Source organism: Arachis hypogaea, chromosome 20 (genome assembly GCF_003086295.3).
Source record: "Arachis hypogaea cultivar Tifrunner chromosome 20, arahy.Tifrunner.gnm2.J5K5, whole genome shotgun sequence".
Classification (NCBI taxonomy): domain Eukaryota; kingdom Viridiplantae; phylum Streptophyta; class Magnoliopsida; order Fabales; family Fabaceae; genus Arachis; species Arachis hypogaea.
Genome location: NC_092055.1, coordinates 36558632 through 36580760, shown reverse-complemented (window position 1 = coordinate 36580760; position 22129 = coordinate 36558632). Strand labels below are relative to the sequence as shown.

The window sequence follows — 22129 nt, the reverse complement described above, 5'->3', positions numbered from 1 at the left end:
ATATCAATATTTTCGAAAATAGCAATAACAATTAATGTTTTGATTCAAAAATTTCAAGTTTGTTACTTACTTGTTAAGAAAGATTCAAACTTTAAGTTCTAGAATCATATCTTGTGATTTCTTGAGAATCAAGTCATTAATTGAGATTTTAAAAATCAAATCTTTTTCAAAACTAATTTCTATCATATCTTTTCTAACTTCCTAACTTCTTATCTTTTCAAATTTGTTTCAACTAACTAACTAACATTTTGTTTGTTTCTTATCTTTTTTCAAAACCACCTAACTAACTCTCTCTCTCTCTAATTTTCGAAAATATCTTCCTTCTTTTTCAAAAATTTCTTTTTAATTAACTAATTATTTTATTTTTATTTTAATTTTCGAAAAACTACTAACCTTTTTCAAAAACTGTTTTCGAAAATCACTAACTCTTTTTCAAAAATTATTTTCGAAAATCTCCTCCCTCTCTCATCTTATTCTATTTATGTATTCATCTACTAACATCTCTTCCTCACATCACTCACCAAATTCGAACCCCCTCTTCTATCTGTGTTCGAATTTTTCTTCTTCTTCTTTTTCTACTAACAATAAGGAACCTCTTTACTGTGACATAGAAGATTCCTCTTCTTTTCTTTTTCTCTTCTCTTTCTTATGAGCAGGGACAGAGAAAAAGGCATTCTTGTTGAAGCTGATCCAGAACCTGAAAGGACTCTGAAGAGGAAACTAAGAGAAGCTAAATTACAATAATCCAGAGACAACCTTATTGAAAATTTCGAACAAGTAAAGGAGATGGCAGCCGAACCCAACAATAACAATGCAAGGAGGATGCTTGGTGACTTTACTGCACCAAATTCCAATTTACATGGAAGAAGCATCTCCATTCCTACCATTGGAGCAAACAATTTTGAGCTGAAACCTCAGCTAGTTTCTCTGATGCAGCAGAACTGCAAGTTTCATGGACTTCCATCTGAAGATCCTTTTCAGTTCTTAACTGAATTCTTGCAGATCTGTGATACTGTTAAGACTAATGGAGTAGATCCTGAAGTCTACAGGCTCATGCTTTTCCCATTTGCTGTAAGAGACAGAGCTAGAATCTGGTTGGACTCTCAATCCAGAGACGGCCTGAACTCTTGGGATAAGCTGGTCACGGCTTTCTTAGCCAAGTCCTTTCCTCCTCAAAAGCTGAGCAAGCTTAGAGTGGATGTTCAAACCTTCAGACAGAAAGAAGGTGAATCCCTCTATGAAGCTTGGGAAAGATACAAGCAGCTGACCAAAAAGTGTCCTTCTGACATGCTTTCAGAATGGACCATCCTGGATATCTTCTATGATGGTTTATCTGAGATATCAAAGATGTCATTGGATACTTCTGCAGGTGGATCCATTCACCTAAAGAAAACGCCTGCAAAAGCTCAAGAACTCATTGACATGGTTGCTAATAACCAGTTCATGTACACTTCTGAGAGGAATCCTGTGAGTAATGGGACGCCTATGAAGAAGGGAGTTCTTGAAGTTGATACTCTGAATGCCATATTGGCTTAGAATAAAATATTGACTCAGCAAGTCAATATGATTTCTCAGAGTCTGAATGGAATGTAAACTGCATCCAACAGTACTTAAGAAGCTTCTTATGCAGAAGAAGCTTATGATCCTGAGAACCCTGCAATAGCAGAGGTGAATTACTTAGGTGAACCTTATGGAAACACCTATAATCCATCATGGAGAAATCATCCAAATCTCTCATGGAAGGATCAAAAGCCTCAACAAGGCTTTAACAATGGTGGAAGAAACAGGTTTAACAATAATAAACCCTTTCCATCATCCACTCAGCAACAGACAGAGAACTCTGAACAAAATACTTTTAATTTAGCAAACTTAGTCTCTGATCTATCCAAGGCCACTGCAAGTTTCATGAATGAAACAAGGTCTTCCATTAGAAATTTGGAAGCACAAGTGGGCCAGCTGAGTAAAAGGATCACTGAAATCCCTCCTAGTACTCTCCCAAGCAATACAGAAGAGAATCCAAAAGGAGAGTGCAAGGCCATTGACATAAGCACCATGGCCGAACCTGTAAGGGAAGGAGAGGACGTCAATCCAAGGAGAAAGACCTCCTGGGACGTCCAGTGGTCAATAAGGAGCTTCCCTCTGAGGAACCAAAGGACTCTGAGGCTCATCTAGAGACCATAGAGATTCCATTGAACCTCCTTATGCCATTCATGAACTCTGATGAGTATTCCTCTTCTGAAGAGAATGAGGATGTTACTGAAGAGCAAGCTGCCAAGTTCCTTGGTGCAATCATGAAGCTAAATGCCAAATTATTTGGCATTGATGCTTGGGAAGATGAACCTCCCTTGTTCACCAATGAACTAAGTGATCTGGATCAACTGACATTGTTTCAGAAGAGACAGGATCCTGGAAAGTTCATAATACCTTGTACCATAGGCACCATGATCTTTAAGGCTCTGTGTGACCTTGGTTCAGGGATAAACCTCATGCCCCTCTCTGTAATAGAGAAACTGGGAATCTATGGGGTGCAAGCTGCTAAAATCTCATTAGAGATGGCAGATAATTCAAGAAAACAGGCTTATGGACAAGTAGAGGACGTGTTAGTAAAGGTTGAAGGCCTTTACATCCCTGCTGATTTCATAGTCCTGGATACTGGAAAGGAAGAGGATGAATCCATCATCCTAGGAAGACCTTTTCTAGCCACAGCAAGAGCTGTGATTGATGTGGACAGAGGAGAATTATTCCTTCAATTAAATAAGGACAACCTTGTGTTTACAACTCAAGGATCTCTCTCTGCATCCATGGAGAGGAAGCATAAAAAGCTTCTCTCAAAGCAGAGTCAAACAAAGCCCCCACCGTCAAACTCTAAGTTTGGTGTTGGGAGGCCACAACCAAACTCTAAGTTTGGTGTTGAACTCCCATATCCAAACTCTAAATTTGGTGTTGGGGGAGTCTCAACAATGCTCTGAACATCTGTGAGGCTCCATGAGAGCCCACTGTCAAGCTATTGACATTAAAGAAGTGCTTGTTAGGAGGCAACCCAATTTTTATTTATCTAACTATATTTTTCTTAGTTATATGTATTTATAGGTTCATGATCATGTGGAGTCACAAAATAAACAAAAAAAAATTAAAAACGGAATCAAAAACAGCAGAAGAAAAATCACACCCTGGAGGAGCATCTGTCTGGCGTTCAACGCCAGAACAGAGCATGGTTCTGGCGTGCAACGCCAGAAATGGCAACAAATGGGCATTGAACGCCCAAAATGGGCACCAACCTGGAGCTGAACGCCCAGAGTTGTGTGCAAGGGCATTTTACATGCCTAATTTGGTGCAAGGTTGTAAATCCTTGAACACCTCAGGATTTGTGGACCCCACAGGATCATCTCAGGATCTGTGGACCCCACAGGATCCCCACCTACCTCCACTCACTTCTTCTCACCCCTCTTTCACACAATCCCATAAACACTCTTCCCCAAAACCCTTCACCTATCACCTCCATCCCTCTTCCCTATTAAACCTTCACCACTCACATCCACCCACTCTTCCCCATAAACCTACCTCATAAACTCCACCTACCTTCAAAATTCAAAACCAATTTCCCACCCAAACCCACCCATATGGCCGAACCTTAATAAGAGAAAATCAAAAAGCAATGAGGGAGGAGCAACAAAGACAAGGAAGAGACATAGAAGAGCTCAAGGACATCATTGGTTCCTCAAGAAGGAAACGCCACCATCACTAAGGTGGATTCATTCCTTGTTCTTATTTCTTCTGTTTTTCATTTTCTATGTTATGTGCTTATCTATGTTTGTGTCTTCATTACATGATCATTAGTAGTTAGTAACTTTGTCTTAAAGTTATGAATATCCTATGAATCCATCACCTCTCTTAAATGAGAAATGTTTTAATTCAAAACAACAAGAAGTACATGAGTTTCGAATTTATCCTTGAACTTAGCTTAATTATATTGATGTGGTGACAATGCTTCTTATTTTCTGAATGTATGCTTGAACAGTGCATATGTCTTTTGAAGTAGTTGTTTTAAGAATGTTAAATATGTTGGCTCTTGAAAGAATGATGACAAGGAGACATGTTATTTGATAATCTGAAAAATCATAAAAATGATTCTTGAAGCAAGAAAAAGCAGCAAAGAACAAAGCTTGCAGAAAAAAAAATAGGCGAAAAAAAATAGAAAGAAAAAGCAACCAGAAAAAGCCAAAAGCTCTTAAAACCAAGAGGCAAGAGCAAAAAGCCAATAACCCTTAAAACCAAAAGGCAAGGGCAAATAAAAAGGATCCCAAGGCTTTGAGCATCAGTGGATAGGAGGGCCTAAAGGACTAAAATCCTGGTCTAAGCGGCTAAACCAAGCTGTCCCTAACCATGTGCTTGTGGCGTGAAGGTGTCAAGTGAAAACTTGAGACTGAGCGGTTAAAGTCAAGGTCCAAAGCAAAAAAAAGAGTGTGCTTAAGAACCCTGGACACCTCTAATTGGGGACTTTAGCAAAGCTGAGTCACAATCTGAAAAGGTTCACCCAATTATGTGTCTGTGGCATTTATGTATCCGGTGGTAATACTAGAAAACAAAGTGCTTAGGGCCACGGCCAAGACTCATAAAATAGCTGTGTTCAAGAATCATCATACTGAACTAGGAGAGTCAATAATACTATCTGAACTCTGAGTTCCTATAGATGTCAATCATTCTGAACTTCAATGGATAAAGTGGGATGCCAAAACTATTCAAGAGGCAAAAAGCTATAAGTCCCGCTCATATGATTGAAGCTATGTTTCATTGATAGTTTGGAATTTATAATATATTCTCTTATTTTTATCCTATTTGATTTTTAGTTGCTTGGGGACAAGCAACAATTTAAGTTTGGTGTTGTGATGAGCGGATAATTTATACGCTTTTTGGCATTGTTTTTAGTATGTTTTTAGTAGAATCTAGTTACTTTTAGGAATGTTTTCATTAGTTTTTATGTTAAATTCACATTTCTGGACTTTACTATGAGTTTGTGTGTTTTTCTGTGATTTCAGGTATTTTCTGGCTGAAATTGAGGGACTTGAGCAAAAATCAGATTCAGAGGTTGAAGAAGGACTGCTGATGCTGTTGGATTCTGACCTCCCTGCACTCAAAATGGATTTTCTGGAGCTACAGAACTCAAAATGGCGCGCTTCCAATTGCGTTGGAAAGTAGACATCCAGGGCTTTCCAGAAATATATAATAGTCTATACTTTGGCCAGGTTTAGACGACGCAAACTGGCGTTCAACGACAGCTCTCTACCCAATTCTAGCGTCCAGCGCCAGAAAAGGATCCAAAACCAGAGTTGAACGCCCAAACTGGCACAAAAGTTGGCGTTCAACTCCAAGAAGGACCTCTACACGTGCAACACTCAAAGCTCAACCCAAGCTCACACCAAGTGGGCCCTGGAAGTGGATTTATGCATCAATTACTTACTTCTGTAAACCCTAGTAGCTAGTTTATTATAAATAGGACATTTTATCATTGTATTCACAGTCTTGGTTACTCTGGTTCCCCTCTGGGGCCGAGACCAATGAACTCCATTATCACTTATGTATTTTCAACGGTAGAGTTTCTGCACTCCATAGATTAAGGTGTGGAGGTCTGCTGTTCCTCAAAGATTAATGCAAAGTACTACTGTTTTCTATTCAATTCATCTTATTTTGCTTCTAAGATATTCATTCGCACTTCAACCTGAATGTGATGAACGTGACAATCATCATCATTCCCTATGAACGCGTGCCTGACAACCACTTCCGTTCTACCTTCGACTGAATGAGTATCTCTTAGATCTCTTAATCAGAATCTTCGTGGTATAAGCTAGAATGATGGCGGCATTCAAGAGAATCCGGAAAGTCTAAACCTTGTTTGTGGTATTCCGAGTAGGATTCAATGATTGAATGACTGTGACTAGCTTCAAACTCGCGATTGCTGGGCGTAGTGACAGACGCAAAAGGATAGTAAATCCTATTCCAGCATGATCGAGAACCGACAGATGAATAGCCGTGCTGTGACAGGGTATGTTGACCATGTTCACTGAGAGGATAGGATGTAACCATTGACAAGGGTGATGCCTCCAGACGATTAGCCATGTCGTGACAGGGCATTTGGATCATTTTCCCGAGAGAAGACCGAAAGTAGCCATTGACAATGGTAATGCATTACATAAAGCCAGCCATGGAAAGGAGTAAGACTGATTGGATAAAGACAGCAGGAAAGCAGAGGTTCAGAGGAACGAAAGCATCTCTATTCGCTTATCTGAAATTCTCACCAGTGATTTACATAAGTATTTCTATCCCTATTTTATTAATTAATTTCGAAAACCTTATTACTATTTTATATCTGCCTGACTGAGATTTACAAGGTGACCATAGCTTGCTTCACACCAACAATCTCCGTGGGATTCGACCCTTACTCATGTAAGGTATTACTTGGACGACCCAGTGCACTTGCTGGTTAGTTGTGCGAAGTTGTAAACCATGGTATTGGCATCATGTGTTTGGCACCATTACCAGGGAAAGAAAGAGCAATGAATTTTACATAATTAAAGTGTAATCACAATTTCTGCGCACCAGGTAGCCTTACACTAATATTCTAAACGTATGAATTACCTGTGCATATTTGATAGTGAAGTTAAGTGTATTGGCTCTTGAAAGAATGATGGAAAAGGAGAAGTATTATTGGTAATCTAAAAAATCCAAATATTGATTCTTAAAGCAAGAAAAAGTAGCAAAAAAAAAGGAAAAAAAGAAAAAGAAAGAAAAATAAAGAGAAAAAGCAAAAGAAAAAAAAGCAAAAGAAAAATCCAAAAAGCTCAAAAGAAAGGAAAAGGAGAGCTAGGATCCAAGGCTTTGAGCATCAATGGTTAGGAAGGTCTAAAGAAACAAAATCCTGGCCTCAAAAGTTCAAATGAGCTACTTCCCTAACTAAATGCTTGTGGTGTGAAGGTGTCAAGTGAAAAGCTTGAGACTGAGCAGTTAAAGTCGTGATCCCAAAAGCAAAAGAGTGTGCCTAAGAACTCTGGGTACCACTGTCTGTGGGTTCTAGCAAAGTTGAATCACAATCCAATTGGGTTCACCCAGTTAAGTGTCTGTGGCGTTTATGTATCCGGTGGTAATACTGGAAAACAAAGCCCTTAGGGTCACAGCCAGGCTCAAAAAGAAGCTGTGTTCAAGAATCAAGAAAAGCTAAAGTAAGAAAATCAATAATATCATCCAGATTCTGAGTTCCTAAAAATGTCAATACTTCTGAGCTTCAAAGAAAAGTGAGGTGCCAAACCTATTAAGAAATCAAGAAGCTAATGGCCCCATTCCAATAATTAGAGCTAAGCTTCATTGAGAGCTCTGAAACTTATTGTATTATGCTCTTCTTTATCTTATCCTGTTTTTTTAGTTGCTTGGGGACAAGCAACAGTTTAAGTTTGGTGACCTGATGAGCGGATATTTTATACACTTTTTAGTACTATTTTCTTAATGTTTTGGTTATGTTTTGTTAAGTTTTATTGCATTTTAGTATATTTTAGTGAAAAAATCACTATTTGGATGCTACTTTGAGTTTTTGTAGTTTTTCTATGATTTTAGGTGATTTTTGGATGATTTTGGTAAGTTTTGGAAAAGCTTGATTTAGAGACAGAGAAAGGACTGTAGATGTTGTCAGATTCTGACCTCCAAGCATTCGAACGAGCATTTCTCGAGCAACAGAGGTCCAAATGATGCGCTCTCAACGGCGTTGGAAAGCTAACTTCCAGGGCTTTCCAGCAGTATATAATGGTCTATACTTATTTTTGGAAAGAAAGGCCCAAAAGGGAGAAAACCTGGCATCTAACGCCCCAAGAGGAGTCTTAGCACGTGGAGTCACCCCAAGCTTAGCCCAAACACTCACCAAGTGGGCCCAAGAAGTAGATTTTTGCACTAAGAGTCTAGTTTATCTTTTTTTGTGTAATCCTTAGTTATTTGATTAGTATTTAAGGATCTTTAGGCACCCTTTCTAGACATTCCCCCTTTGGGGAAAACTCATATTATTATTTCTTCTATTTTTTTTGTAATTCATGAGCAACTAAACCTCCTAAGTTAAAGTTAGGAGCTCTGCTAATTCTCATGGATTAATAATATTACTATTTCTATTTCAATATGTCGGATTCTATTCTCTTATGCATTCTCGTTCTTCATCTCATGAATTGAAGATGAACCGTGACATTCATCCTTGTTCTACATGGGTTCCGTGTGAGTCCTGACCCAGAGAGCATTGAACCACGGCTAGAGAGTGCATTACGGATTCCAAGAGCGTGCCTGGGCAACTTTGGATATGTGACATAAAATTCTGTTGACCGTGGGTTACTGAGATCTCCGTGGCGCTAAGGTTAGAGTCAGAGAAGCAGCAATCCCTGATCCGAAAGATCCGACCTTGTCTGTGGCATTTTCAGTAGAATCGCAAAGTGGAGTGGGTTGCTTAATGCTTCACCTTCGGCAATAGTGGGAAGCCATGAGTTAACCTGATGAGATGACATGAGTTGCTCGGATATGGTGGGCTGCTATGGTTTAGAAGAGATTAACTTGATGAGAGGACATGAGTTCATCACTTATGGCTGCCATTGAATGAATTATTCGTTATTGAAGTAAACAATAAGAAAAGTTAATCTGGAAAAATACGCATCTCTAAAGCCTTAACTGAATCTCTATCATTGTGGTGCACGAAATCGTGATTGTTCATTCCCCAACAACGGCGCTAAAACTTGGTACGCACGTTCATAATCTCAATTCTTTTTAACAACTTCGCACAACTAACCAGCAAGTGCACTGGGTCGTCCAAGTAATAAACCTTATGTGAGTAAAGGTCAATCCCATGGAGATTGTCGGCTTGAAGCAAGCTATGGTCATCTTGTAAATCTCAGTCAGGAAGATTCAAATGGTTATGAGGTTTTGATAATTAAAATATAAATAAAATATAAAATAGGATAGAGATACTTATGTAATTCATTGGTGAGAATTTCATATAAGTGTATGGAAGTGCTTTGTTCCTTCTGAATCTATGCTTTCCTACTGTCTTCATTCAATCATTCATACTCCTTTCCATGGCAAGCTGTATGTTGGGCATCACCGTTGTCAATGGCTACTTCCCGTCCTCTCAGTGAAAATGGTCTAAATGCGCTGTCACCGCACGGCTAATCATCTGTTGGTTCTCGATCATGTTGGAATAGGATCCATTGATCCTTTTGCGTCTGTCACTACGCCCAACACTCGCGAGTTTGAAGCTCGTCGCAGTCATCCCTTCCCAGATCCTACTCGGAATACCACAGACAAGGTTTAGACTTTCTGGATCTAAGGAATGGCTGCCAATAATTCTAGCTTATACCACGAAGACTCCGATCTTTCGGAATGGAGGCTAAGAGATACACGTTCAATCTAAGGTAGAACGGAAGTGGTTGTCAGGCACGCGTTCATAGGTTGAGAATAGTGATGAGTGTCACGGATCATCATATTCATCATGTTGAAGTGCAAGCAAATATCTTAGAATAGGAATAAGCCTGAGTTGAATAGAAAAACAATAGTACTTTGCATTAATTCATGAGGAACAGCAGAGCTCCACACCTTAATCTATGGGGTGTAGAAACTCCACCGTTGAAAATACATAAGTGATAAAGGTTCAGGCATGGCCAAATGGCCAGCCCCCTAAACGTGATCTTAGAACATAAAATTATTCAAAAGATGTGAAATAAAATCACTAAAAGTATTTTTTATACTAAACTAGTAGCTAGGGTTACATAAGATAAGTAAATGATGCAGAAATCCACTTCCGGGCCCACTTGGTGTGTGCTTGGGCTGAGCATTGAGCTTTTATGTGTATAGACTCTTTTTGGAGTTAAACGTCAGGTTGTAGCCTATTTCTGGCGTTTAACTCTGATTTGCAACCTGTTTCTGGCGTTTAACTCCAGAATAGGGCAGGAAGTTGGCGTTTGAACGCCAGTTTGCGTCATCTAAACTCGGGCAAAGTATGGACTATTATATATTTTTGGAAAACGCTGGATGTCTACTTTCCAACGCAATTGAGAGCGCGCCAATTGGGTTTCTGTAGCTCCAGAAAATCTATTTTGAGTGCAGAGAGGTCAGAATCCAACAGCATCTGCAGTCCTTCTTCAGCCTCTGAATCAGATTTTTGCTCAAGTCCCTCACTTTCAGCCAGAAAATACCTGAAATCACAAAAACACAAACTCATAGTAAAGTCCAGAAATGTTATTTTTATTTAAAAACTAATAAAAATATACTAAAAACTACTTAAAAACAATGCCAAAAAGCGTATAAATTATCCGCTCATCACATTACTTTCACACCAACTTGGTATTTCGTTCTTTACTATTTTATTTATGTTGTTAACCAAACAACCACCTTTTCTAATTGCCTGACTAAGATCTACAAGATAGCCATTGGTTGCTCAATCTGACAGTCTCCGTGGGATTCGACCCTCACTCACCTAAGGTATTACTTGGACGACCTGGTGCACTTTCCGGTCTATCTGTGCGAAACTTGCAGACTTCAATTTTGCACACCACTCACCATGGTGCGCCAATTTTTTGGCTTTGGGTTCAGACTTCTGTCATGCTTTTTGGTGACCCAAGTATTGGGGTAGAATTCTTGCACTATAAGCATTCCAACTCCAGAAATAGGATTGGTCAGAGTTTTCTAATCCCTTCTCCAGATTTCTTATTGGATCTTCGGATATTCCTCTTTTTTGAGCTTAAATGTGACCTCTGGTATCACCTTTTTGTGTCTCACCACATCATAGAAGTGGTCTTAATGAACCTTGGTAAGGAATGTCCATGATTCCAAAGGTTCAGAGGTAGAAATGAGAGCTTTTTCCTTTCTCTTCCTTGAAGATTCGCCGGCCTTTGGAGGAAGATTAGATGCAAAAAGCAGAGCTTTTTCAACACCAAATTTAAGAAGTGTATGAAGGGTAATGTGGGGAGAGGTAAGAGGATTGTGTAGGTGTGAGGATGATGGGAGGAATGAAGGGATATTTATAAGGGTGGGAGGGTTAGGGTTCGGCTATAGGGGGAAAGATTACGTGGAAAAGGTTTGAATTTGAAGTGGGTGGGGTTGGTAAGAATTGAATGATGGGATTTATGATGGGTGTTGGAAAGAGGGAAAGGTGAAGGGGATGTGATTGGTGAATGTGTATTGGGAAGAGGGAAAGTAGGGTGTGGTAATCAAGATTGAGAAAGTAGGAGAGAGAAGGAAAGGGTTGAATGATAGCTGGGGTAGGTGGAGATTCTGTGGGACTCACTAGTTTATGAAGCCTTGAATCTTCGAGTTTCCTGCCCCTACCTGGGCGTTCAGCTCTAAGTCTGGGCGTTGAACGCCCAGAGGGGATCAAAAATGGGCCTGAACAACTCCTTTAAGGGCGTTGAATGCCCAGCTTGTACTCCTTCCTGGCGTTCAACGCCAGTTAGTACTCCTCTATGGGCGTTGAACGCCCAGCTCCCTTCCCTTTCTGGCGTTCAATGCCAGTTTGGGCTCTCCCCGGGGTGTTCTATTTCCATCTCAGGTTTCTCTGTCTCTATTCTAAGTGCTACACATGATCACAAACGTTACAAAGAAAGGGAAAACTATAGAAAATAAACTAAAAATGAAATCAAATGAGAATAAATAAAAGAAAGAAAATAATAGTAATCTACTTATGGTCGGGTTGCCTCCCAACAAGCGCTTATTTACTGTCACTAGCTTAATAGACAGCTCCTTTACGGAGGTAGATAGGGTCTCAGATCTTCACCCCTCATGGTGAACTTCCTCCCTGTGCTCTCATGAATGAGCTCCACATGCTCTAGAGATAGGATCCTGTTCACTATGTGTGGAATGACTGGACACTTAGTGAAGACAACTCTCATGCCAGGTGAGAGGCCTTCAGTTGGAATCTTGTTGTTCCTCCAACCCTTGGGTACTTTCTTCTTGGTACCTCCTTCTTCAGTAGTTGGTGATGGATGCCTAATACCAAACTTAGGTTTGATATTAGGGAAATCTGTAATACTCTCTACTGAGAGAGAAGGTTGAAATTCTAAGCGTTGCACAGTAGTACCTCCTTTATTTGAAGGAGACTGAGGGTTGGGGATTTTAAACAGCAGATAATCCTCCCACAACCTCAGTACCAACTCTCCTTTTTCAACATCAATTAAGGCCTTTGTAGTAGCAAAGAAAGGCCTTCCAAAGATGATGGAGTCATCTCTGTCCTCCCCAATGTCTAGTATCAGGAAATTTGCAGGTAGGCAAAGGTCTTCAACCTTCACAAGAACATCTTCCACCATTCCATATGCCCTTTTTAGGGACTTGTTTGTCATCTCCAATGAGATCTTGGCAGGCTGAACATCTTGAATGCCTAGCCTCTTCATCACAGAAAGAGGCATGAAGTTGATGCTTGAGCCAAGGTCACATAATGCCTTCTCGAAGGTGATGGTACCTATAGTGCAGGGAATAAGGAAGCTTTCGGGGTCAGGCAGTTTTTGAGGAAGTTCTTTTGGACTAGAGCACTGCACTCCTTGGTCAGTACCACAGTCTCATCTCCCCTCAAAGCCTTTTCTTCAGAGATCATGCTATTTGGATGCGCCATGGAAGGAAGTTTCTTCTCCAATGCCTCTGAATAGGCCTTTAGCTTCTTGAGGATTGCCAAGAACCGAGCAATTTGCTCCTCCTTAGGCTCTTCTTGCACGTCTGAAGAGGGATATTCTTCAGACTCCTCTCTCTGCAAAGGGGTGTGCAAGGTGATGTCTCCAGCCTCCTCGTGAGCCTTGATCTCCTTTAGTTCCTTAACAGCAGGCTCCTCCTTAGGTTCGGCCTCAGCTTCCACAGTGAAGGCCTTGCACTTTTTCTTCGGATTTACTTCGGTGTTACTGGGAAGAGTGTTGGAGGGGATCTCTAGGATCCTCTTGCTCAGCTGACCTACCTATATCTTCAAGTTCCTGATGGATGACCTAGTTTCTGCCATGAATTTGTGAATGGTCTTGGAGAGGTTAGAGACTATAGTAGCCAGGTCAGTGAGGCTTTGTGTGGGAGTCTTCATCTGTTGCTGAGAGGGTCGGAATGGTCTGTTGTTGAACCGGTTTTGGTTCATTCCACCCTGATTGTAATTGAAGCCTTGTTGAGGTTTCTGCTAATCTTTCCAACTAAAGTTAGGGTGGTTCCTCCATCCCTGATTGAAAATATTCGAATAGGGATTATTGTTGGAGTTTCTAGAGGGGTTTCCCATGTAGTTCACCTCCTCCATGGTGGTCCAGGCGTTATCACCCGTGTCTACCTTATATGCTGTCTTTGGACAATAAGCAGCTGAGTTCTATGTCCCACTCAAGTGCGGAGAGATCATATTGATCTGCTGGGACTTGAGCTTGTTCTGAGCCAAGATGGTGTCTAAAGTGTCTACTTTCAAGACACCTCTCTTCTGAGCTGCCCCATTGTTCACAGGGTTCCTCACAGAAGTGTACATGTACTGGTTGTTGGCAACCATATCTATAAGCTCCTGCGCCTCTTCAGGCATCTTCTTGAAGTGAAGGGATCCACCTGCAGAGTGGTGACATCTTGGACGCCTCAGATAGTCCATCATAAAAGATGTCTAGCATGGTCCAATCTAAAATCATGTCAGGAGGACATCTCTTGATCAGTTGCTTGTATCTCTCCCAAATCTCATAGAGGAATTCACCCTCTTTTTGTTGAAGGTTTATACTTCCACCTTGAGCTTGCTCAGCTTCTGAGGTGGTAAGAACTTGGTCAAGAATCCATTGACCACCTTCTCTCAGGTGTCTAGGCTCTCCTTAGGCTGAGAATCCAGCCATAGCCTTGCTCTGTCTCTTACAGCAAAGGAAAAGAGCATGAGCTTGTAAAATTCTGGATTTACTCCATTAATCTTGACAGTGTCACATATCTATAGGAAGTCAGATATGAATTTCTTGGAATCTTCTTGTGGAAGTCCATGAAACTGGCAATTCTGTTGTACTAGAGTCCAGTTGAGGCTTCATCTCAAAGTTATTTGCACCAATGGCAGGAATGGAGATGCTGCACCCATAGAAGTTAGAATTGGGTGCAGTGTAAGATCCAAGGACCTTTTTTTGCGTCTCCTCTAGCTTCTGGATTAGCTGCCATTATTATATTTTCAGCTTCTTGCTCAAGAGATTCTGTGAGATTACCTCTGGTTTTGTTAGCTTGAGCTTGATGTAGACGTCTCCTTAAAGTCCTTTCAGGTTTAGGATATGGATTAACAAGGGCTTCTCTATCCCTATTTTGTCTCATAAACAAAAAGAAAAAAACCGAGAAGAGTAAAAGAATGGAGTCTCTATGTCAGAGTGTAAAGAGCTCCTTGTGAGAGAGGAAGGAAAATAAATGTGTCTTTTATTTAAAAAGAAGTTTTTCAAAAATAGAGGGAGGCAATAGGTTGAAAATTTTCAAAAAAGATGAGAGAGAAAGAAGTTAAAATTTTCGAAAAGAAGAGAGAGAAAGAGGTAGGAGATTTTTGAAAAAGAGGAGAGAGAAAGAAGAATTAAAGAGACACCAAGCTTTTAAATTTAAAATAAAACAAACAAATAATTAACTTACAAGATTTGAAAATAAAATAAAAGATTTGATTTAGAGAATTTTTGAAATTTAAAAAGAAGGAGTCAATCAAGGATTTTAAAATTTAAATTTAGAACGAAAAAGTCAAATAAGATAAGATAAGATTTTAAAAAATTAAGACAAGATATTTGATTTTGAAAAATTTTGACATTAAAAGAGAAAGTAAAAGAAAGATTTTGAGATTCAAATTTTAAAGAAAGAAAAACTAACCAAATACTAAACTTTTAAAATTTGAATTAAAAAAGAAACATAAGATAACAAAAATTTGAAATTCAAGAAAAAGATAAGATAAAGATTTAAAGACAAAAGATAAACAAGAAAATTAAATAAAAACAAAAAGAAAACTGATGCGTGAGCATCTCTTCTATCTTTCCCTAGTGAATTTGCATTAGAATTGTTAAGTTTAATCAAGATTTAAATATATTTTAGCTACTATGAATGCTACTTTGAGTTGTGTGCAATTCTGTTTACTTCAGGTAGCATTTTGGACGAATTTGACAGAGCTTGCGTGAAGAAATGAAGCTACAACAGAATAAAGAGTTGAAGCCAAACTTGGACTCTCCAAGTTTGGCGCCAGGCATCACTACACAAGCCCATTGCCTTCAGACAGGATGAAGCCAAACTTGAGGTTACTCAAGTTTGGCGGCACACACTCATCCTCGAAGGAGTGCTTGCTGACTTGCTGAAGCCAAACTTGAGAAACCTCAAGTTTGGCCCCAAGCAAGGAGACTTGAAGAATGCTTCACGTATCACTCGAACCAAAATTGAAGTCATTCAAGTTTGGCGCCAACAAGGACAATCCAAGGAATGCATCATGGGCCACTCCAAGCCAAACTTGAGACTACTCAAGTTTGGCGCCAACCTTTACAAATTAGGTGGTCCCCCATTCGTCAAAAGGCTTGCACAGATTGTTTATTGATTTAATTAAACTTTATATTTTATTTTAAAAATAGGAAAAGATATTATTTAGTTTTAGAAAATATAATTTACATTAATTAGGATTAGATAAAAAAGGGAAAAGAATCAGCCCTTCGGGCTTTTTTCTTCTCTTCTACCTCATTCCGCACTTGACAGTTTTACAAAATCCTTGTTTTCTTTCTGAACCATGAGCAACTAAACCTCCACTGTTAAGGTTAGCAGCTCTGTCTATTGTATGGATTGATACTATTATTTTTCTATTTTAATTCATGTATTGATTTCTATTTCAAGAATTATTTTCGTTCTTTATTTTATGAATCTGGGTGGAACAGAAGTATGACATTGGTTCTAATTGAGTTCCTGTATAACTTGGAAAAGCTTTTTACTTGAATAACGGATTGAAAATAATTTCTCCTAAATTTCTAATTATCTAGACTTAACGGGATACATGACATATAATCCTCTTATATTTGGGTAATTAGGATTTCTGTGGCATATAAACTAGAATTAAACTTCACCCTCTAATTGGAATTAAGTGACCAAGGAATTGGCGGTTGATGAAGGTTAGAGGAGACCTAAAAGGTCTAAGGAATCATGGTTTAGTCACATATAGTTTTCCATGAATTGAATCTTGCATGATTAAAATAGTTAGTAAGAAAAGTCAATCCGGAAGATAGATAACTCTGAAGCCGTAACTGTTTCTCCATATATTTCACAAACCATTTACTGCTTGTTTTTTGATTTACTGAATTTACTGTTTAATGCAATTGAACTCTCAAATACCATTTTCTATTTGTCTAAGCCAATTGGTGCACGGAATTGTGATCACACTTTTCACAACTCCGGTACAACTAACCAGCAAGTGTACTGGGTCGTCCAAGTAATAAAACCTTACGCGAGTAAGGGTCGATCCCACAGAGATTGCTGGCTTGAAGCAAGCTATGGTCATCTTATAAATCTTAGTCAGGCAGATTTAATTGGTTATAAGTTTTGATAATTGAAAGATAAATAAAACGTAAATTAAAATAAAGATACTTATGTAATTCATTGGTGAGAATTTCAGATAAGCGTTTGGAGATGCTTTGTTGCTTTTGAACCTCTGCTTTCCTATTGTCTTCATCCAATCGTGCGTGCTCCCTTCTATGGCAAGCTGTATGTTGGTGGATCGCCGTTGTCAATGGCTACCATCCATCCTCTCAGTGAAAATGGTCCAGGTACGGTTTCTGTACGGCTAATCAACTGTCGGATCTCTCGTCTCGGATGAAAAATACCAGGCACAGCTACTGCAGGGCTAATCATCTGTCGGTTCTCACTTATGTCGGAATAGGATCTCTCTATCCTTTTGCACACTGTCACTGCGCCCAACATTCGTGATTTTGAAGCTCGTCACATTCATCCCGTCCCAAATCTTACTCGGAATACCACAGACAAGGTTTAGACTTTCCAGATCTCGGAAATGCTGCCAATTGGTTCTAGCCTCTACCACGAAGGTTCTAATTTCACGGATTCGAATACTCTATTGTCAGGAAAGGCAAGTCAAATCTATGGATCAGAGACCCAAGAGACTATACTCCGGCTGTCGTCCAATGACTACGTTGAACATCATGTAGACCGCTTGTGGTTGTCAGGTACGCGGATCTTGGCTAAGCGAGTAACGAAGATAGTGGGTGATTATCACGGGTCACCCCTTCATTCTGACTTAACTGAATTAAGTACGAGAGTATATATTGGAGAAGAAGTAAGCGTGAATTGAAAGAGAAACAATAGTACTTGCATTAATTTATGAAGAACCACAGAGCTACGCACCTTAATCTATGAGGTGTAGAAACTCCACCATTGGAAAATACATAAGAGAAAAAGATCTAGGCATGGCCGAATGGCCAACCTCCCAAAATGTGAACAATGGCATCTGATTCCTGCAATACAATAGGAAAGACTAGTATTTGTACTAAACTAGTTACTAAGGATTACAGAAACTGAGTAACTAAGTGCAGAGAGTGCAGAAATCCACTTCCGGGGCCTAATTGGTGTGTGCTTGGGCTGAGCATTGAGCTTTACACGTGCATAGGCCTTTTCTGGAGTTAAACGCCAGCTTGGATGCCAGTTTGGGCGTTTAACTCCAGTTCTGGTGCCAGTTCTGGCGTTTTACGCCAGAGAAGGATCTCTCGCTGGCGTTGAATGCCAGTTTGGGCCATCAAATCTCGAGCAAAGTATGGACTATTATATATTTCTGGAAAGCCCAAGATGTTAGCTTTCCATCCCAGTTGAGAACACGCCAATTGGACTTCTGTAGATCCAGAAAAACGCGTTTGAGTGCAGGGAGGTCAGAATCCAACAGCATCTGCAGTCCTTTCTCAGCCTTTGAATCAGATTTTTGCTCAGGTCCCTAAATTTCAGCCAGAAAATACTTGAAATTAAAGAAAAACACACAAACTCATAGTAAGGTCCAGAAATGTGATTTTTGCATAAAAACTAATAAAAATATAATAAAAAGTAACTAAAACATACTAAAAACTATTTAAAAACAATGCCAAAAAGCGTATAAATTATCCGCTCATCACAACATCAAACTTAAATTGTTGCTTGTCCCCAAGCAACTAAAAACAAAATAGGATAAAAAGAAGAGAAAATATAATAAATTTCAAAATATTAATTAAGCTTAGTTCCAATTAGATGAGCGGGACTAATAGCTTTTTGCTTCTGAACAGTTATGGCATCTCACTTTTCCTTTGAAGTTCAGAATGATTGGCATCTATAGGAACTCAGAATTCAGATAGTGTTATTGATTCTCCTAGTTTAGTATGTTGATTCTTGAACACGGCTACTTTATGAGTCTTGGCCATGACCCTTAGCATTTTGTTTTCCAGTATTACCACCGGATACATAAATGCCACGGACACATAACTGGGTGAACCTTTTCAGATTGTGACTCAGCTTTGCTAGACTCCCCAGTTAGAGGTGCCCAGAGTTCTTAAGCACACTCTTTTTGTTTTGGATCATGACTTTTACCACTCAGTCTCAAGCTTTTCACTTGGACCTTCATGACACAAGCACATGGTTAGGGACAGCTTGATTTAGCCGCTTAGGCCAGGATTTTATTCCTTTGGGCCCTCCTATCCATTAATGCTCAAAGCCTTGGATCCTTTTTATCCTTGCCTTTTAGTTTAAAGGGTTATTGGCTTTTTGCTCTTGCCTTTTGGTTTAAAGAGCTATTGGCTTTTTCTGCTTGCTTTTTCTTTTTCTTTCTTTTTCTTTATTTTTTGCTTTTTTTTGCAAGCTTTGTGTTTTTCACTGCTTTTTCTTGCTTCAAGAATTAATTTTATGATTTTTCAGATTATCAATAACATTTCTCCTTTTTTATTATTCTTTTAAGAGCCAATAATTTTAACATTCATAAACTTCATTATCAAAAATATGCACTGTTTAAGCATTCATTCACTATCAATAATTAAACTATTTTTAAGATAGAATTCGAAATTCATGTACTTCTTTTTCTTTTCAGAAAATATTTTTCATTTAAGAAAGGTGAAAGATTCATGGAACATTCATAGCTTTAAGACATAGACACTAAACACTAATGATCATGTAATGAAGACATAAATATAGTCAAAACATAAAGCATAAAAACTGAAAACAGAAAAAAAAAATAAACAAGGAGATTAAAGAACGAGTCCACCTTAGTGATGGTGGCTTCTTCTTCCTCTTGAAGAACCAATGGAGTTCTTGAGCTCCTCTATATCTCTTCCTTGCCTTTGTTGCTCCTCTCTCATGGCCTTTTGGTCCTCTCTGATTTCATGGAGGATGATGGAGTGCTCTTGGTGCTCCACTCTTAGTTGCTCCATGTTGGAACTCAATTCTCCTAAAGAGGTATTGAGTTGCTCCTAATAGTTGTGTGGAGGGAAATGCATCCCTTGAGGCATCTCAGGAATTTCTTAATGAGGGACTTCCTCATGCTCTTGTTGAGGTCTATAAATGAGCTCTTTTGTTTGCTCCATCCTCTTTCTAGTGATGGGCTTTTGAGATGAATCTCTCCATCTCCCATGACTCGGAGTTGGAAGCAACTACCTTCCCTTTCCTCTTCCTAGAAGTTTCTCCGGCCTTAGGTGCCATTAATGGTTATGGAAAAATAAAAAGCAGAGCTTTTTTCCACACCAAATTTAAAAGGTTTGCTTGCCCTCGAGCAAAAGAATAAAGAAAGGATTAGAGGAAAAAGAGATAGAGGAGATGGAGGTGTGTGAATGGATCGACCAAGGGGGGTTTTAGGTGGGCATGATGTGTGAAAATGAAGGAGTGATGAGGGGCTTATATAGGAGTGGAGTGGAGAGGAAATTCTTGTAATAGGGGTTAGGTTTGGGAGGGAGATGGTTTGAATTTGAATGGGTGGGGGTAGGTGGGTTGTATGATGGTTTTGGAGGAGAAATGGAAGTGATTGGTGGAGGTTATTTTGGGGAAGAGTGTTATGGAAAGGTGTGAAAAGGAGAAAAAAAGAGTTAGGGTAGGTGGGGATCCTGTGGGGTGCACAAATCCTGAGGTGTCAAGGAATTCTGGTCCCTGCACCTTTCTGGCGTTTAAACATCCTCTATGTGCCATTTCTGGCATTTAACGCCAACTCTGCTGCCTTTCCTGACGTTAAATGCCAGGCTGATGCCCCTTTCTGGCGTTTAACGCCAGCCAGACACCCTTTTCTGGCATTAAACGCCAGTCTGTCTGCCAATTCTGGCGTTTAATGCCCAGAATGCTACCAGACTAGGCGTTAAACGCCCATTCTGCTATCCTTACTGGCGTTTAAACGCCAGCAAGTCTGTCCTCCAGGGTGTGCTATTTTTGATTCCGCTTTAATTCTGTAGTTGTTTTTGTGACTCCACATGATCATCAACCTAAAGAAAACATAAACTAACAATGAAAAATGAAATGAAAAAGTAATTAACATAGATAAATAAGATTGAGTTGCCTCCCAATAAGTGCTTCTTTAATGTCAATATCTTGACAGTAAGCTCTTACAGAGCTTCACAGATACTCAGAGCATGATTGTGGCTTCCCAACACCAAACTTAGAGAGTTTGAATGTGGGGGCTCTTTTTGACTCTGTATTGAGAGAAGCTTTTCATACTTCTTCTCCATGGTTACAGGGGAAGATCCTTGAGCCTTAAACACATGGTAGTCCTCATTCAATTGAAGGACTAACTATCCTCTATCCACATCAATCACAACCCTTGCTGTGGCTAGGAAGGGCCTTCCAAGGATGATGCATTCATCCTCATCCTTCCCAGTGTCTAGGATTATGAAGTCAGCAGGGATGTAAAGTCCTTCAACCTTCACTAAGACTTCCTCTACAAGTCCATAAGCCTGTTTCATTGATTTGTCTGCCATCTCTAGTGAGATTCTTGCAGCTTGTACCTCAAAGATCCCCAGTTTCTCCATTACAGAGAGTGGCATGAGATTTATACCTAACCCCAGGTCACACAAAGCCTTCTCAAAGGTCATGGTGCCTATGGTACAAGGTATTAAAAACCTTTTGGGATCCGATTTCTTTTGAGGTAATTTCTGCTTAACCAAGGTATTCAATTCATTGATGAGCAATGGAGGTTCATCCTCCCAAGTCTTATTACCAAATAACTTGGCACTCAACTTCATGATTGCTCCTAGATACCAAGTAACTTGCTCTTCAATAATATCTTCATCCTCTTCAGAGAAAGAATACTCATCAGAGCTCACGAATGGAAACAGTAAGTTCAGTAGAATCTCTATGGTCTCTGTATAAGCCTCAGATTCCTTTGGTTCCTCATTAGGGAACTCCTTAGTGGTCAGTGGACGTCCATTGAGGTCTTCCTCACTGGAATTCACTACCTTTCCCCTATCTATAGGTTCGGCCACTTTGGATATATTGATGGCCTTGCATTCTCTCTTTGGATTCTCTTTTGTATTACTTGGGAGAGTACTATGAGGGATTTCAGTAACTCTTTTACTCAGCTGACCCACTTGTGCCTCCAAATTTTTGATGGAGGACCTTGTTTCAGTCATGAAATTGAGAGTGGTCTTAGATAGATCAGAGACTATGGTTGCTAAGTCAGAGAGGCTCTGCCTAGAATTCTCTGTCTGTTGCTGAGATGATGATGGAAAATGTTTGCTATTGCCAAACCGAATTCTCCCACCACTATTATTGTTGAAGCCTTGTTGAGGCTTCTGTTGATCCTTCCATGAGAAATTTGGATGATTTCTCCATGAAGGATTATAGGTGTTTCCATAGGATTCTCCCATGTAATTCACCTCTTCCATTGCAGGATTCTCAGGGTCATAAGCTTCTCCTTCAGAGGAGGCTTCTTTAGTACTGCTGGATGCAGCTTGCAATCCATTCAGATTTTGAGAAATCATATTGACTTGCTGAGTCAATATTTTGTTCTGAGCTAATATGGCATTCAGAGTATCAATCTCAAGAACTCATTTCTTCTGAGTCATCCCATTATTCACAGGATTTCTTTCAGAAGTGTACATGAACTGGTTATTTGCAACCATCTCAATGAGTTCCTGGGCTTCTGCAGGGATTTTCTTCAGATGAAGAGATCCACCAGCAGAATGGTCCAATGACATCTTGGAGAATTCAGACA

At 39.6% G+C, this 22129-nt stretch overlaps 1 non-coding gene across 1 annotated transcript; it reads right to left on the bottom strand.

Annotated features, from left to right (window-relative positions):
* Window positions 1-1185: 1185 nt before the first annotated feature.
* Window positions 1186-1293, bottom strand: LOC112788083 (small nucleolar RNA R71). Its single transcript, XR_003195463.1, has one exon. It is a non-coding gene; the product is annotated as a small nucleolar RNA R71 (small nucleolar RNA).
* Window positions 1294-22129: the final 20836 nt, after the last annotated feature.